We start from the raw sequence: 17,550 nt of genomic DNA on the forward strand, positions 1-17,550 counted from the left end.
ATACTTGATACGCGACCTGCGCGTCGTGCCTCTCTTTTTATTCTTGTTGTAAATTAGTTTAGACTCGAATGTAACTCGAGTTTCAAAATTGTAATGTACAAAATTGGAGCGGTGGAAGGTCCACTCGAGACGGAGTTACGAGGAGGGCGCGAGCAACACAAGGTGGTCAAAAGGAGGAGTTTGAGAAGCTGTTGACCCTAGGTTGACCATCCGATCTTCTCATTGGCTTGAGAAGATCGTAGTAGGGTCATGACTAATCACAAATAATTTAATTAATTGCTTGTGTGTGTATGTGATGCATGCTAGATTAGTAATTAATTAGTGTCTAACGATTAGATTAGATCTAAATCGTGTACAAGATGCACCCTAACGATTAGATTAGATCTAAATCGAGTATTTGATACACATCGACGATTAGATTAGATCTAAATCACGTCAACTCGGAATGCCTACCATGCCGTGATACCTATCACTACCTCGATCACATGTTGTTGTTGAATCTGCCAAAGCAGAGCAACACATATTATCTTGGTAGGGTACGGAGGGACAATCTTGGTCCCGCCTATCAACGCATGGGTGAGTACAACTCAATTAGATTGAGTAACTAGTTAACTCGGTTGGATCGAGTAAAACTATAGGCATATTTCCAACGGTTGGAATATAGAGCATAATCACATTTATATTAATGCTTGGGTGTATTAGCCAAAGCTAACTCAAGTTTTAATATAACTGCGGATAATGATCCTATAAACAAGAGTTGCATAGAGATGTAATTGGTAAATCGTTACCTACCGATCATACTAAGTCTTGGACGATTTAGCCAAAGCTAACTCAAGGCATAGTGTGATGTGGATCTTGGCCCACAAAATTATAGCTAATTGGTTAGAATCTTGTAAATGTGGTTTGACCACACCTATGACTTGATTCTACAAAAATTCTATAATTTAGTGGGAGCATCATTTAGTTAAAGACCTAATTAAATGATTAAAAGAATATGATATTTATTTTCTGCATTTTTATGTTGTAGATTGCCATGTCGAACACGAACACCTTCTCTCTGCGTTCTGTCCTTGATAAGGACAAGCTCAATGGAGCAAATTTCCTAGACTGGTACAGGAATCTGAGAATAGTTCTCATCCAAGAACGTAAACTGTACGTTCTAGAGCAACCCATTCCGGAGGCTCCTCCTGCTAATGCCATGTTAGCAGACAAAGATGCTTACAAGAAGCATTAAGATGACGCATTAGATGTATCATGTCTAATGCTCGCGACCATGAACTCTGAGCTTCAGAAGCAACATGAGTTAATGGGTGCTTATGATATGGTTGAACATCTTCGTCAACTATATCAAGGACAAGCGCGGCACGAGAGATTTGAGATCTCAAGGGCACTATTTCAGTGCAAGATGTCAGATGGGACTCCCGTAGGCCCATATGTACTCAAAATGATTGGGTACATAGAAAACCTACAGAGGTTGGGATTCCCACTTGGCCAAGAGCTGGCCATTGACCCGATCTTGCAGTCTTTGCCAGATAGCTATAGTCAATTTGTTCTAAACTACAATATGAACAAAATTGACAAGCCACTGCCCGAACTGCTTAGCATGTTACGAACTGCTGAGCTTAACCTTAAGAAGGTTAAGCCCAACTCTATTCTGATGGTTCAGAAACACAAGGGCAAGGGCAAGCCCAAAGGCAAGGAAAAGTCTCAAGCCAAGGGAAAAGGCAAGACACTGAAGCCTAAAGGAGGGGTCGCTAAGGATGCTACCTGCTTCTACTGCGGTCAGACCGGGCATTGGAAGAGGAACTACAAGGTGTACCTGGAAGATCTTAAGAAGAAGCGAAGTGAGACTTTCACTTCAGGTATATATGTTATAGAAGTCAATCTATATATTTCTTCATCATGGGTATTAGATATCAGATGTGCTTCTCACATTTGTACTAATGTGCAGGCGCTGAGAAATAGCAGGGCATTGACGAAGGGCGAGGTGGACCTACGAGTAGGCAATGGAGCATGGGTTGCTGCTGTTGCTGTAGGGACTTATTTTCTATCTCTACCCTCTGGGCTTGTACTAGAGTTGGATGATTGTTGTTATGTATCTGCTTTAACTAAGAACATAATTTCATTTTCTTGTTTGGATAAGAAAGGTTTCTCTTTTATAATAAAGGACAAATGTTGTTCTATTTATTTAAAAGATATGTTCTATTGTAGTACACCTCTGATGAACGACTCTACATTCTAGACCTTGAAAGTCCTATCTATAACATAAATACCAAGAGGTTCAAGTCAAATGACATGAACCAAACCTATCTCTGGCACTGTCGCTTAGGTCATATAAATGACAAGCGCATATCCCAGCTCCATAAGGATGGTGGCTGTACTCATTTGATTTTGAATCTTATGAGACGTGCGAGTCATGCCTACTAGGCAAGATGACCAAGACACCCTTTAGTGGGCACAGCGAAAGCGCGACTGATTTGTTAGGACTTATACATAGTGATGTATGCGACCCTTTCAATGTCGCTGCTAGAGGCGGTTATAGGTACTTCATCACATTTACTGATGACTTCAGTAGATATGGTTATGTGTACTTGATGACACATAAGTCTGAATCCTTTGAAAAGTTCAAAGAATTCAAGAATGAAGTACAGAACTAGCTTGGCAAGAGTATTAAGATACTTCGATCAGATCAAGGTGGAGAATACCTTAGCCATGAGTTTCGTGACTATCTAGGTGAGTGTGGGATTCTATCCCAACTCACTCCTCCTGGAACACCACAGTGGAATGGTGTATCCGAAAGGAGGAACCGTACCCTACTAGATATGGTACGGTCTATGATGAGTCACATAGATCTTCCTACATTTCTTTGGAGCTATGCTCTAGACACGGCAGCTTTTATACTCAACCGAGTTCCATCCAAGGCCGTGATAAAGACACCATATAGGATATGGACTGGGAGAGATGCCTAGGTATCTTTTATGAGGATTTGGGGTTGTGAGGCTTACGTTCGACGTCAAGTCTCATACAAATTAGGACTCAAATCCGACAAGTGCTACTTTATTAGATATCCCAAGGAAACTAAGGGATATTACTTCTATATTCCCAGTCAGCACAAGGTAGTTGTGGCAAAGACTGGGGTCTTTCTAGAAAGGGACTTTGTTTCTAGAAAGACTAGTGGGAGTACGTTCGATCTTGAAGAAGTTAAAGATGCATACCATAGCACTGAAGCCTTGATGGAAGTTGAACTGGAACCACAAAGTGCTGTGGATGATGTTGTTCCACAAAGAGTTGAGGAACAACAACCAGTTCAAGTAGACATACCTCTTCGCAGGTCTGATAGGGTACGTCGTCAGCCTGAGAGATACTCATTTCTCTTGTATGACCATGATGACGTTGTGCTCATAGAGGATGAGCCTACCACCTATCAGGAAGATTTGATGAGACCAAATTCTGAGAAATGGTTAGAGGCCATGAGATTCGAGATGGAATCCATGTACACCAACCAAGTATGGACTTTGGTTGATCCACCTGAAGGGGTAAACCCCATTGGGTGTAAGTGGGTCTTTAAGAGAAAGACTGACATGGATGGACTTATCTATAAGGGTCGCTTGGTAGCTAAAGGTTTCAAGCAAATTCATGGTATTGACTATGATGAAACTTTTTCTCCAGTAGCGATATTTAAGTCCATTCGGATCATGCTTTCTATTGCAGCATACCACGATTATGAGATCTTGCAGATGGATGTCAAAACCGTGTTTCTGAATGGAAACCTGCTCGAGGATGTGTACATGACACAACCTGAGGGTTTTGTAGATCCACAGCATACTGACAGAGTATGCAAGCTGCATAGGTCCATTTATGGACTAAAGCAAGCTTCTCGAAGCTGGAATCTTCGATTCGATGATGCAATCAAACAGTTTGGTTTCATCAAGAATGAAGATGAGCCTTGTGTCTATAAGAAGGTTGTAGGGAACACAGTTGTCTTCCTTATATTGTATGTGGATGACATACTACTCATTGGGGGTGACATTCCTTTGCTGCAGTCTGTCAAGACTTCGCTAGGGAGTTGTTTCTCAATGAAGGACTTAAGAGAAGCATCTCGCATTCTAGGCATACAGATCTATAGAGATAGATCTAGGAGATTGCTTGGCCTAAGTCAGAGTACATATATTGACAAGGTACTCCTACGGTTTGCCATGCATAACTCCAAGAAGGGATTTCTGCCGATGTCACATGGCGTGAGTCTTTCGAAGACTCAAGGTCCCTCTTCTAGAGAGGAGAGAGACCGCATGGATCAGATCCCTTATGCCTCAGCTATAGGATCTATCATGTACGTCATGCTATGTACTCGACCTGATGTCTCGTATGTTTTGAGCATGACGAGCAGATACCAGTCAGATCCAGGTGAGAGTCACTGGATAGAGGTCAAGAATATTCTTAAGTACTTGAGAAGGACTAAAGAATATTTCTTGATATATGGAGGCGATGACGAGCTAGCTGTAAAGGGTTACAGTGATGCTAGCTTCCAGACCGACCAGGATGATTATCGATCGCAGTCAGGGTTCGTGTTTTACATAAATGGTGGTGCTGTGAGCTGGAAGAGTTCGAAGCAGGACACAGTCGCTGATTCTACAACAGAGGCCTAGTACATTGCTACATCAGAGGCAACAAAGAAGGCAGTTTGGATCCGCAAGTTCATCACTGAACTTGGGGTGGTTCCTAGTATCGCTGACCCTATTGAGCTCTATTGTGACAACAATAGAGCTATAGCACAGGCTAAGGAACCTCGTTCACACCAGCGAACCAAACACATACTACGACGCTTCCATCTCATTCGAGAGATTATCGATAGAGGAGATGTGAAGATTTGCAGAGTACCTACAGAGGCTAACATCGCAGATCCCTTGACCAAGGCTTTGGCACAGAGAAAGCATGATGGTCACACTAGGTCATTAGGCCTTAGAGCCTACACTGATTGACACTAGTGCTAGTGGGAGATTGTTAGTTAGAGCCCTAGAGCCAATCATTTGATGATTGTTGTATGGACTCATTGTATCATATTCTTATATATAAAGGTATTTGGTTTTTTGGTTATTATGCTTACTTGTATTGGTGCCAAATAAACTAAGTATAATAGCGTCCTTGAGTAGAAGGTTCTTACCTATATCAATCGATTGGTTGAATCGATAGTGAGATGATATAGGGAACACTACTCTTAATCATTCCTAGTCGAGTATTAACATTCAGAGATAATGTTAATGCAATAAGACTAGCATGTAGGTCAACTCGATGAATTGATCTCACAAGTCATGGATATAGAGATATCAAGTTGGCACATGGGTATGCATTGGAGAATGTATACTGAATGGCCCGCCATGAGAAAGTATCATGGTTCGTTATATGAGTGTCATATACTTTCTCATGTGGCTATTAGTATGACTATTAGTCCTTGGACCTGAAATCACCATGGATCCCTACATAAGGAGTTATGTACTTTGGCTTCGTCAAACGTCACCCGTAACTGGGTGGACTATAAAGGCGATTACTGGGTATGTAACAAATTATGCAGAGGGATGTGAGTGATGTAGATGAGATCTATCTCTCCTATATGACGGGAGTGACATTGATATTCTTGATAGAGTGAGACCACTAAGTGCATGACCATGCCCAAATGAGTCAATATGAGATATTGAACTCATTTGATCGAGTGAGTCTACTTGGGATTCAAGATTTAGATTGATTAGAGGATGACACGGTCTATGCCTCACATTGATCAATCTAGATGTCTAGGATAGAAGGACAATGTCATATATTGTGAAGAGTCACAATTAGTAGTCACAAGGTGATGTTGGATCTCAACATTCTTGTAACTTTGGTAGTAATGATATATTGCTAGATACCACTCATTACTTATGCTTCTAAATGAGTTTAGGAGCATTGCCAACGTTACAAGAACCTATAGGGTCACACACAAAGGATAATTAGATGGAGATTAGGTTCATATGATGAACCAAGAGGATTAGATTCATGTGATGAATCAAATTGGATTAAGAGTAATCCTAATTGAACTAATTGAGTTGGACTCAAGTTGATTCATGTGTTCAATGAGTCTAATTTAGATTATGACTCATTGAATCAATTTAATTAAATGAATTAGATTCATTATATTAAGTTGGTTTGAATCAAATGATTAGATTAGATCAACCATGAGAGAGATTTGATCAAGTTTGACTCGACTTGAGAAGGAAGATGAAAGGTCAAGTTTGACTTGACCATTTGCCACCTCATTTGTGAGTTGACATTAAGTGGCCAATAATGGTGTTACACATTATCATGTTTAGCACCCGTGTGTGCCACCTCATGGAGGTTACAAATCTCCTCTTTAATGGTCATATTAAATGAGAATGGAGGTTACAACTCCAATAGTGGCCGGCCACTTATGGTTGAATGGATGGATTAATTTTCATTCAAGCAAAGTAACTCTCATCTTCTTCCTTGCTCTCATTCTCCTCTCCCTCTCCTCCTCCTTGGTTGAACAACCTAAGGTGCTAGCACACCTTTGTTTGGTCATCTCCACCTAGTTTGTTCGTGTGGATACGCATAGAGGATCGTACACTTGACGATCTCGAGATCCGGCGAACCTTTGGACGAGCGGGATTGCGAAGGGCATCGCATCAAGGGTAAAATCTCTCAACCATGTAGTTCTAGTGTAGATCTGGAGGTAAGAAACTCGTACTCGAAATTTTACGAAACTATTTTACTTCGCATGGATCTGGTGGCTTGGGGTTCAGGGTTTCCGCAACGCAAAAAGGCAATTTTTGCAGCCCGAAAAACCCAACAACCCCCCCCCCCCCTCTAGCTACAAATCGATCCTAACAAGAAGAGCATCTTAGTGGATAGTAGGCCCGAGACCATCTAAGAAGTGTCTCAGTTTCTCAGTAGCATCGTTGACAATAAGGGGCACAAAGTGGCACCCCCTATCAAACTTCTTAACAAACTCAGTAACAAATAAATCCCCTTGATGGAGACTCATAAACTCCCACTTCAGTCGTCTCCTAACATCGGCTGTAAAGTATTTCTCATAGAAAATTCTCTAGAAGTCTTCCCAAGTCAGGGTTTTCATATCTACCCCTCTTTTAGCTCCCTCCCACCATAAGGAAGCATCGCCCTTCAGCAAATATATGGCACAACGAATCCTATCAGCATAAACCGTATTCATATATCGAAAGATTACCTCTAAAGATCTGATCCTTCCCTCATCCACGAATGGATCAGTAGTACTCGAGAAATTTATAAGATCCATCCTCCTAAACTGTACATAGATGTCTTACTTGTTGGCGCAGCGGGGCCGGCAAGAGGGGGGTGAATTGCCTGAAATAGAAAAATAAAACTCTTCCTCGATCTTCAACTCAGATTAGTAGCACACTTATATAAATGACGTTAAGCAACTAATAAATAAAGAAAGACACAAATGAATTACTTGGTTATAAGCTATGTGGTTGTTAATTCAAGACAAAGGAAAGCGCTAAAAGATCTCATTCGTGTAGGTGGAGAAGCCTATTGCACTTTTCAAAAGCTCAGGAATGTGCTGGGAAATGAGAACTAGAGTTGATATATATTTTCTAGGTCTAGGGGTCTTTTTTATAGCCCCTTGAAAATCTTATCCGTAGCTTGAGGGCACCTCCAAAGGGATTGGAGGGCGCCTCCAGTGAAGCGCATTGGATAAAGCTTTATCCACTGTAAACGACTACTTTGACTGGTTAAAGGCACCTTCCATACTCATGGAGAGCGCCTTCCATGCTTATGGAGGTTGCCCTCCATGCTTATGGAGGGCGCCTTCCGCCTGAAGGTGGCGGAGGCGCGGGCGCGCCTCGCCTTCAACCCTTGTTGAGGGCGCCTTTGGCAATCTTTATCAACTTTTTTCACTCTTCCGCTACCCGATCGCCTGGGTGATTGCGACCAGCCGAAATAGGGCTCACCAAAATCTAATTTCCCGCCTTCTCCTCGAGCAGGCTTCCGCTTCAGCTTCTCATCCCTTGAACATCGCATACGTTCTTCTCGTCCACCGGTATACTCTTTCGCAGCACTTCTTCCCTCGGATGCACCGAGCCCATCGGCTCCCTTCCCGTGCTATCCTTCTCACTAGCTGCATCTTCTGCTCGACTTCTTATGCTTCTAAGCTCCTGCATACGTAAACACAAGGATCAAAATAAAATAGGATCTAACTTAACTTGGTTGATCACACCAAAACAACCACGGGGTCCAACAATTTCCCCTTTTTGATGTGCATCAACCCAAGTTCAAGTTAGGGTAATAACGAACAAGATGCAATAAAAGAATTTGCAAAACAAACATTTTAAGTATAAAGTTGCAATAAAAGAAATTGCAACATCAAGTATAATTCAAATTGATTTATCAAAATTTAGACTAATAAAATAGAGTTAACAAAATTCAAAATTTGATAAAAGTTGATAAAAGTTTAAAAATTCTAACTCCCCCTAAACTTGTATTAACTTTTACCTATTTCTCCCCCTTTGATCACATCAAAAAATAAGGTACAAAAATAAAAAATAAGTTTAGAAATTTTTGAAATTTAAATTTTAGGGATACGAAAAAACTTGATTTTAAAAAAAAAAAAATAATTTCTAAATTATGAAGTAAACAATTGACAAAGATTGAAAGCATTATCTTAATTAGTTTCACAAGCTTATCAGTTTGTCAATTAAATATTCAATTCAATAATTGGCTTCCAAGCTGTGACAAGACACTAGGCCTTCTTAGTTATTGGATCATCAACCACTTCTAGACAAAGCCTCTTAAAAAATTTAAACATTTAATTTTTCTGAAAGCCTTACATCCAAAAAAAATATTTAATCTAAGTACGATTTTGGAACCCAATATAGGTTCCTTCCTACTGAATTAGCTAAGAATCTGGGGGCTACATATTTTCAGGGAATTCTTCTAAGTTGTCCATGATGCTTTCTAATGTACCAGTTTAACTTTCCATAAATTCTAAGTTTTAACTTTTGAAAGTTATTTGGTTTTAAGCATGCATTTTTTTTCAAACTTTCGATTTGCATTTTCAATTTATCATTTTCTAACTTTAAATTGTTAAATAATTCTAAGGGACATATTTTTGATAAGTTTAATTTTAACTCAGTATTTTTCTTTTCTAATTTTACTAAATATTTAGAAAAAAATTTAATAAAATGAAAAGATTGCTTGGGAGATAGAGCATATACCTCACTTACCTCATGTTCTGATGCTCCCCCTTCATCGATGCTCATCTCTAAGCTGGTTTCATCTTTTACTTGGTGGTTGGCCAGTAAAGCTAGTCCGGAGAAAGCATCAACCTCGAAACCGGAGGATGATGATTCATCCCATGTGGCCTTCAAATTCTTGTGTTTAGAAGATGTTGGTCTTTTAGACTTATCTTTCTCCTTGTCCCTCTTTTTCAATTTTGGGCAGTCATCCTTGATGTGCCCTTCTTCGTTGCAGTTATAGCATCAGACTTTCCTTTTGTTTTGGTAATCCCTCTTTGTCTGTGATTTAAATTTATTAGATCGAATAAATTATTGAACTTCCTTACCATTAGGGTTGCTTCTCTTTCATCAATTGATTTTTCGGAGTCTGAATCGTTTGTTCTTGCCTTCACGGCAACATTCTGACTCGGTCCTTTTCTTTATCCTGCACACTGAGATTTGTGTAATTCGAAAGTAGAGAAAAGACTTTCTAAAGTACTTACCTCGAGATCCTTGGATATATAGTAGAAGTCTACTATAGATGTCCATTCAGGTGTTCTTGAGAATGTATTTAATGCATATCTTTGTGCGTCCTGATTCGTTAGCGTTTCTCTAAGGTTTGATAATCCGGTGATTAGCTCCTTGAGTCTTCCGTGTAGTTGTGCTACTGACTCTCCTTCTTCCATCTAGAGGTTCGTCAGTTGATTCCGGAGCACGTTCTGTCTCGTAAGCTTTGTTTCAGAAGTTCCTTCGTGCAGTTCCAGGAACTTCTCCCAAAGTTTCTTTGCTGAGTTGTAATTTACAATTCGATTTATTTCCTGGGGTGGAAGTATGCTGAGTAGGTGGAACTCAGCTCGTCTGTTTGCTATGAAGTTTGCTTGCTCCTTCTTGGTCCACTGATATTCTTCTTTTTCTTTTCCATGGGGGGATTTTGGAGCTATAAAATTATATTTAATTATTAGCAATATTTCAAAGTCGGTTTTGAAGAATACCTCCATTCATTTCTTCCAGGATGCAAATTCTCCCTCAAATTTTGATGGATAGATTGTCAGTCCGGCCATCGTCTTTGATCTTGATGCTTCAGTTGGCAGATACTCCTTCTAAGACAGTTAGGCTCTGATACCACTTGTTGACGTAGCAGAGGTAGCAAGAGGGGGTGAATTACCTGAAATAGAAAAATAAAACCCTTCCTTGATCTTCAACTTAGATTAGTAGCACACTTATATAAATGGCGTTAAGCAACTAATAAATAAAGAAAGAAACAAAGGAATTACTTGATTACAACCTGGGTGGTTGTTAATCCAAGGCAAAGGAAAGCGCTAAAAGATCTCCTTCATGTAGGCGGAGAAGCCAAGCCTATTACACTTTTCAAAAGCTCAGGAATATGCTAGGAAATGAGAACTAGAGTTGATACATATTTCCTTAGTCCAGGGGTCTTTTTTATAGCCCTTGGAAAATCTTATCCGTAGCTTGAGGGTGCCTCTAGCGAGGCATAGTAGATAAAGCTTTATCCACTGTGAACGGCTACTTTGACTGGCCGAAGGCGCCTTCCATACTCATGGAGGGTGCCTTCCATGCTTATGGAGGGCGCCTTCCACCTGAAGATGGTGGAGGCGTGGGCACGCCTTGAAGGCATCTTCAACCCTTGTTAAGGGTGCCTCCGACAATCTTCATTAGCTTCTTTTTCTCTTCCGCTGCTCCGATCGTCTGGGTGATTGCGGCTAACCGAAATAGGGCTCACCCGAACCTAATTTTCGGCCTTGTCCTCGAGCAGGCTTCCGCACTGGCTTCTCGTCCCTCGAACGTCACGTACGTTCTTCTAATCCACCAGTGTACTCTTCCGCAGTACTTCGTCCCTCGGATGCATCGAGCCCGTCGGTTCCCTTCCCGTGTCATCCTTCTCGCTAGCTGCATCTTCCGCTCAACTTCCTGTGCTCCTAAGCTCCTACACACTTAGACATAGGGATCAAAACAAAACAGGACCTAACTTAACTTGGTTGATCATACCAAAATAACCACGTGGTCCAATACTACTACCCTCCCCTATTAGCATTATCTGCATACTACTCAAATAATTGAGTCATTCCTTCAAGTAATCATGTAGCAGCATTTGGAGGGGGGCATGGCACCTCCTCACATCCCTCTTCATCTCTATCTCCGCTAATAGCACGTCTCAGAGGCATATCTATACCCAATGTCTCATTTAGTACGTAACCATCATGCACTTAAATTTAATAGCATCTATTCTCCTAATTTTTATATCACGAAAGAAATTAATGTAAAATTTAAAGAAGTAAAAACTCACAAACTTTAGACTTGACTTCTTGAGATTCCTGAGACCGATAGTAAGCACGACCCTTTCAAGAATTTTGCTCTGATACCAACTGAAATAATCCTAACGTCTACTTTAATTAATAATACTAATTTTTTTATAAGAGTTGTATCACAACCTACCTACTATATGTCATTTTAAAATTAATTTACCATTAAAATAAATCAACTACAATTAATATTCATCATCACGAATAAAAACTTCTAAATCCAATTTAAACATCTTAAGAATTCAACAACAATACTTAATCATTAAATTTTTAATTTTCCTCTCAAAACACTCATAAATCGTAAAAATAATATTTTATCTTAACGCGGTAAGTAGCATGATCCTCGAGTGTGTACTGTAGTGGCCTAGTCCAGTCAAGCATCAAAACCTCCAATCTTATAACTATTATCACCTACAACCATACAAACCGAGTAAGTTCAATAGTTCAGCATGTCCTAACCAGACATAACAAATAATACATATATAAGCATATGCAGCATTAAAAATATTCTTACTAAAATACATTTAACTTAAAATCATGAACATATGTATTTATCATAAATTATTAAAAATTTAGATCATCATTTATCATTTCCATATATCATAGAATCATATATCATCGTATAACTTTTATCATGATCATATATCATAAAATCTTTTAAGGTGAGGTTTGTTTATTGAAAGTTACTAGCTATCATCATATGATCGATTGATGAATCTCATCAGTAAAACCATGGTACCTCATGACGGAGTTTCAGCAACTCTCGTCACTGGTTCATAGTCTAATATAGAAATCCAATGTTCAACTCCTTCTGTGACCTTTTCTCATAAACAGACTCTCTTTTGAATTTTTTCCTCGTAATATTTTCATTAAATCATTATCGTTATCATTATCATTATTATTTTATCACAGTCCACTCACATCCTTCAAAATATTTTTCTTTTCAACCTTTAATAAAAAAAAGATATCGTGCATTTTCTTTTAAACCATGCATGCAGCATAACCTTAAAATATATCATTAAATATTCCATAAAATTCCATAATCGATTAAGATAATCCTTTTATCATGTAGCATTCAAGAACTTGCAAAGAACTTGATTAAATCATGAAAAATCAGAAACATGAGCAAACACATATGCTACTAGTCTTTCATGCATTGTATTATAAACATGCATACTATAATTTGAATCTCTTCATCCTTTATAAAAATAATATAAAATTTCTTAATTGTTTAGAATAAACCTTTTATCATATACCCTTCAAGGACTTGCAAGAAACTTGATTAAATCATGAAAAATCAAAAATATGAGCGACCACTTATGCTACTGGTCTTTCGTGCATTGTATTACAAACATGCATACTATAATTTGAATCTCTTCATCCTTTATAAAAATAATATAAAATTCCCTAAATATTTATAATAATCCTTTTATCATATACCCTTCAAGAACTTGCAAGAAACTTGATTAAATCATAAAAAAAAAAAAAAGTGAGCAAACACATAAGCGATTGGTTTTTTTTCAAGCATAATAATATAAACATGCATCATATAATTTGAATGGTGCAGAAAAAAAAAAGAAGAATGGTTTAAGAAGTGCCTTTGCATTTAAAATGCTCGAATTTCGATCCTTGGCGCAAGGAGACAAGGAGCACAAGCAGGGAGCCTTTGGCCAGACCTCCTCCCTTAAGGATCTCATGTTTTTTTCCCCTGCTGTGCTTTGGCGAGGAAGACCACGGTGGATGTAGCATTCTCTCTTTTTTGTCGTAATTTTTGGTCTCATTTATATATATATATGAATTCATTAACTTTTTTTTTTCAAGAATCTCACATTTTTTTTACTTATTTAGTCCTCATTTATTTAAATTAAAATGAATAAATCATTTAATTAAATTAATCTAGCGGTTTAACTATTTACATGAAAGTAGTTTACGTTAGGGGATCTTGAGATTATAAGATCACAAGTTTAGGTTTGATCTCTCCAATGCGTTGTTTGTTCTTCATTGTTTGTTCAGTTGATTACTTGTTCATTGTAGGTTGAATTGTAACAAAATTATCATTTCATGTTTAAGATTGCATTCACTTGGGTTTAGTTGATTAACACTCATATTATGCTTGATGAAATGTTCCTTACATTGGTTCACTTTAAGTCTCACAATTTCTTTATGATAATGTCTTGTTTTGTTGAGTATTAGTCATGATGGTTATTTGGTTGGAATACACGTAGATTAGATTAGGTTAGATGCTTACTTTGCAGTTTCATAAATTCATTCTCAGTTGTAGCATAACATGTTCACATTTCTTTTAGTGCATTAATTCATGTTGCTATCATTTTCTTCTTGTTTGTAGTTTAGTGATTTCTTGTTTATGTTGATTTCCATTCCTCATTCTTAGCCTTAGAAATCTAAAATCGAAAACCCCAGTTTTAAATAGCTTGATCCTAGGATTAGAATTCATCAACTACAATCCTTGTGAAATATGATCCGAGTTTCCCTATACTACAATAGTATAGGAAGGGTTTTAGTACTTTATTATTTGTAAACGTGTCATGACAACACGTTTATTAGTATATTTAGATTTGTCATTACTTTGTCATTACCTTGTATTTATCTTGCAGTTACCTTTACAAAACTTGAAGAAAGAAAATAAAACTGAGTATGTCTCATTTGGGGATCCTGGTCACATACCTACATACGATGTGGGTAAAGAAGGCAGTAAATTTTCACAACATATTGCTGCTTCATTGGGAGCATCAAACATAGATAGCATCTCCTTCATCCCATACAACACTAGGTAATATTTTAATTATTTATCAATTCCTACTATATAATAGTCAATGTTATATTTTCATTTGTGTAGATATCATTGGATCAGGTATCATTGGATCCTAACTATAATTAATGAAGATAAGAATATGATATATTTATTGGACTCTTTGAGTAACAAGAACCGAGACTATTCTTGGTAAACTATTATGACCAAGTAGATAGTAGATTATATTGATTGTGAATGCATTCAATTCATTAGAGGTTAAAAAAAATAATTTTATATTTTTTACAATATAGTGGGGTCAAGATATACCATGCATCAAGACGTATTTCAAAAGAATTTAAATAATTGATGGTATGCATTGTGACTATATATTTAGATATCAATTAATAATTCTTATTATTTGGATTGTGACTTATTACATTACATTTTCAATTTCATTAGAGTAATCTAAAACAAAATGATGGCATTGAACATGGGTATTGTGTAATGTGGTACATGAAAGAGATAGTCATGGATGAAGATCCATAATTGGAGAGGAAGGTGAATTCCTTTTTTATGAAATATCTTCTTTATGAAATATTGAGTCATTTTACATTGACTCTCAAACTTTATTAATGCTTCAATTTGCAATATAAAAAAATAAATAGTAATATAATCAATCTCAATATGATGAAGTCAAAAGTGAATGGAGTGAATTCATCTACTTCTATGTGAGTGCCTAATTGTAGGCTGTGATATAAATTTTGAATTGCATTTAGAGATTTATAGATACAAAAACTTTTGGGTTATGGTTAAACATGTCTTTTATGAATACACCTATAGGTTGTATTTGATAGATATTTATGATATATTTGTTTAATTTCGGTGGTAAAAAAAATTAAGTTATAGTAAAATATTATGATATATACTTTTGTCAATTAAAATTATATTATAGTAAAATATAGTCAATTACTTCTACACAATGAATAAATGATAGAGTAATACAACACAAAATACTTTGATAAATTTAAATAGTGGCATAGTTAAAGAAACTATTTACTTCGCTAATGATCAAATTTGTGAAGTCATTCATATAAATTACTTCGCTAAATTGAATTTTTTTTTTTTTGTTATAGTAAAATATACTCTATTACTTCTATACTATGATAAAGCAATACAATAAAAAAAACTTCGACCAAGTCAAATTATGCAAAAGTAAAATTAAACATTTATTGCACCAGAATACAAAAATTGTGAAGTCGTATACATATTTTACTTTGTCAATCAATATAACCTATGAAATAATATATCATCAACCACTTCAGTATTTTTACTGACTTCGATGAAGTAATAGAGTCTTTTTAGTTTGAAAATGGTCTGATTTTGAACCAATTTTGGACAGACGATAGACTTCCATATTTGTGTGACGAAGTAATAAATTGACTCTTTTACTTCACGTGTGTTTGCTTCGTTAATTATCTACCTATTACTTCGGATAATATCGAAAGTATATTACCGATTTTTACATAGTGAATTGAGATTTATTATATTTAGCATCACAATCAAGATCGACATGAATTAAATAATAATGACAAAAATAATATTTTCAAATCTATTATATTCATTATTATACTTATAATTGTATGTCATATTTAATCTTTCCATTATTATTTGGATAATTTGTATAAATAAATCCATTGCCTTTAGTAATAAGATGATCAAATAATTATTCTTTATTCTATTTATTCTCTCTATCTCTTACATTGACATGGCATCAAAGCTAAGGTTCTTTCTCTCTTGCCTTTATCTCTTCCACAAACATAGCAGCAGTAGCCCCTTCTTTATTTCCTTTGTTCTTGCCAGAAGCCAACATTAGCAGCAGCACCTTCTTTGCTAAATTTTTTAGTAGCATCCTCTTTTTTATTTCCTGTGTTCTTGTCGGAAGCCAACGTCAATAGCACCCCCTTCTCTGCCAAATTTTTCTTCTCAACGTTAGCAGCAGCTTGTTCAATTTTAGTATGCCTAACAATAGTAGTAGCCTCAAATAGTTGTTGTGCACCAACAACACCAGCTTCCTCCTCATACAATTGTTGTGCACTAAAAACAACAGCTTTGTATCTTGGGAAGTTCTTTCTCCCTTATCAACAATAGCAGCTCCTTATCAACAATGGAAGCTTCCTCTTCTCCAATAATTGTTGTGCGCCAAGATGAAATATCTTTCCACCATCACAAAAAAAAATTGTATCATATGTCTTCAGATTCTACAGAGATCCCTCCACCATCACAAAATACTTCTTTTTCTATTTATACGATTCCTTCTTTTTTTTCATTAAACTTGACCATGATAACTATTTACTATAAAAATTATAATTTCTTCCTTTACTTTGTGTTCATGACTTACTTAGTCATGTTGATGGTACTTCATCCTCACCTCAAAAAGATGATCCATTCTATGCTATTTGGCTTAAGAAGGGTGAATTGGTCTTGACTTAGTTAATCTCATCAATTACTGAGTCTATACTTCTCATGCTCATTGGGCTCAACACCTCTAGTGAGGTTTTGGAAGCTCTTGATTATTCTTTTGCATCCCACTCTCAAGCACGAGTTCTCCAATTTCGTCAATGAGGAGATGCCTCTATAAATGACTATATGCAATCAGTCAAGATCATTGCCAATACCTAGTTACAATTGGACATCCGGTCTCTAATCTAGAACTATTACTGCATATTCTTTTAGATTTAGGTCCTCAATCTGATAGCTTTGTTCGCAGTGTGATGACTCACATGGATTAAGTGTCACTCAAAACTCTTCATGGTATATTATGATCCTCTTATGAAAGATTTCTGCAAATACAATCTCAAAGGATGTTAGATTCTCTGTCTCTATTGGCACACATGATTAGCAAGGCTTCACATCTTGATCAACATAATTAGTCTCCTCCCCAACATGGTCATCACATTTAGATTGGAGCTTTCAGAGGCCATGACTGAGGTCGAGGTCGAGGATGCTGTCAGATTTGCTTCAACTATGGTCATTATGCTTAAAATTGTTATAAAATATATAATTCAAATTTTTGATGAGAACCTATATTATCAAATTGACCCTCTCTCTCATCTTGGTAATCTAGTACTCAATTATCTCATTCTGGAGCATTCTCACTCTCCATCCCTTCTAATGCAACATCATCAGTTCATGAAACCCCAAGATGATATTTAGGTTTTGGAGTGACTCATTATGT

Source organism: Zingiber officinale, chromosome 4B (genome assembly GCF_018446385.1).
Source record: "Zingiber officinale cultivar Zhangliang chromosome 4B, Zo_v1.1, whole genome shotgun sequence".
Taxonomy (NCBI): Eukaryota; Viridiplantae; Streptophyta; class Magnoliopsida; order Zingiberales; family Zingiberaceae; genus Zingiber; species Zingiber officinale.